Source organism: Apium graveolens, chromosome 9, assembly GCF_009905375.1.
Source record: "Apium graveolens cultivar Ventura chromosome 9, ASM990537v1, whole genome shotgun sequence".
NCBI classification, from domain to species: Eukaryota; Viridiplantae; Streptophyta; class Magnoliopsida; order Apiales; family Apiaceae; genus Apium; species Apium graveolens.
Window position 1 is genome coordinate 254,246,376 of NC_133655.1, and position 2,351 is coordinate 254,248,726.

Here is a 2,351-nt window from a genome sequence, read left to right on the forward strand (position 1 = left end):
GATTAGAAATCAGCTAATTGACTATGGCCCAGTGTTACACAAATTCCTATCATGTGTGACAATACTAGTGCTATATCTATAGTGGTTAATCCAGTTAATCATTCTAGAACAAAGTACATTGATGTAAGGTACCATTTTATTAGAAAACATGCTACAAATGGTACCATTGAGCTCATTTTTGTTCCAACAGAAAAATAATTAGCTGACATTTTTACTAAACCTTTGGATGAAGCTACCTTCACTAGACTTGTAGGTGGAATTGGAATGCTAAATTTTTCATTCTAAGGCAATAACTCAGCTAATGTGTTGCAGCAGATTAATTTCCAGTAAATCAAAATTAATTTGATTTAGTTAGAAATTAACTGAAATATGAATTATAAATATTTCAGAAATCTCTGCATATTTATTTTTCAAAACAAAATTTTAGCTTGGAATTTTTCAAATTCTAAGGAAACTGCTCAACTGTTAATTTACATTTTTAATACTCCCCCCATCTCATATTATGTGTCACATTTCCTTTTATAGAAGTCAAATTTATCAACTTTTGACTAACGATTAAACATTACTCGTATATTATTTCAAAAAACTAAAAATTATAGATTAAAGTAGATTAAATCTACTTTCCGGTGATATAACTTTTTTATTTTGTTCAATTATAAATTATTAATAAATTTCAGTCAAACTTAAGTCAATTTGACCGGCACAAATCTAAAGAAGACACATAATATGATATGGAGAGAGTATGTAAAATTAACACAAGGCAGAATTGAGTTGTTCAAAGGTATATAGAGAACTGAGTTCTCAATAAGTCTAATGGACTTCTCGACAAGTTATTTTAAGACTTCTCGAATGAATTCTCGATAAGTTAATTTACTGACTTCTCGAGTGACTTCTCGATAAGCTTTATTATGACTTATCGATAAGTCCTTGTAGAGTTCTCCAGTAGTGTTAATTCACAAAGTTCTCTACAAGTATAATTTTTAGACTTCTCAATAACTCATAACTGAAATAATTTAACTTTAATAAATTATTTTGGTAAAATACTTTTGGAAAATTTATTCTAAGTTTATTTTAAATTTATTCAAAATAAAATTTGGAATTAATTCAGTCCATTTTTGGACAAACTGGGTATTTATTTGACATCTCGATAAATCAATTTTTAGTTCTCTATAAGAATAATTTAGAATGACTTCTCGATATATTTTTCATTTCTTAAAATGACTTCTCGATAGACAAATTCCAAACGTCTATTTTTGAGTTCTCGACAAGTCATTTTCTTTTATTATAAATACCCAGACTTCTTGATACATATACATACTTACAACTTTCGAGATCTCAAGTGACCTAACTTTCAATCCAAAACTGATTTCTCTCTCGTTTTTCCTCCTTTCTCACAAATCTCTTTTACCCACTAAACTTCATACTCATATCAATGACAACCAACAATCTTGTACTCTTTATCCCCAAGGAGACCAATTTTCTTGCATTTCTGGATGCAAACCAAGCACTTGAAACTTTTCAGTGATTTGTCAAGTTCCTTTCTGAAACCTACTTTGTAGGTGCTCTTATAGCTAACCCAGTTCTGTATCTGGATATATTGGGTGACTTCTGGAAATCAGTTGTGGCTAGGACAGTTATTCATGAAGATCAGTCTTCAAGCGTGGTTGTAAACTGTCAAATCAAAGGACAACAGGTGGAAATAACTGAAGCTGACATGAACTTGGCCTTGAACATTCCAACTGACAAGGTTGTGGGGATCCCAACTCAGGATGAGCTCTATGAATTCATGGATTTTATCTACTATTCTGAGAAGATTAACCTGGAAAGCATGAATAAGAAGAACTTGAGGAGAGAGTGGTCTTTCTTATTTGACTCAGTGATAAGGGCTTTCACTTGTAGGAAGTCAGGATTTGACAACATATCTAGTGTTGTCCAGAAGTTGGTCTACTCCATGGCTCACAACAGATCAATGTAGGACACTATATACTGGAAGAGCTGAGCACCAGGATGACAATGCCATTGGAGTCAAGAGGTAAGGACATCTTTCTGCTTAGATTTATTATGTCAGCTTTAAATTATAAAGTCAATGACATACATATGCTAGAAGGTGTAAAGATGACACTAATTGGAAATTGTAAGCAAGTATCCAAAATCCTATTTGGATCACTTCTTACTAAGAATAAGGTTCCATTAAGACTTAAGTTAACACCTTTCATGATTGAAATATTTAAGACATACCCTTATTCTATGCCAGACGTGATGTAATAACCCCAAAAATTTTGGACTTTTTGTAACCCTTATGAATAATGATTTTGCTGATTATGCTGAAAGAGAAAACTTTACATGCCACA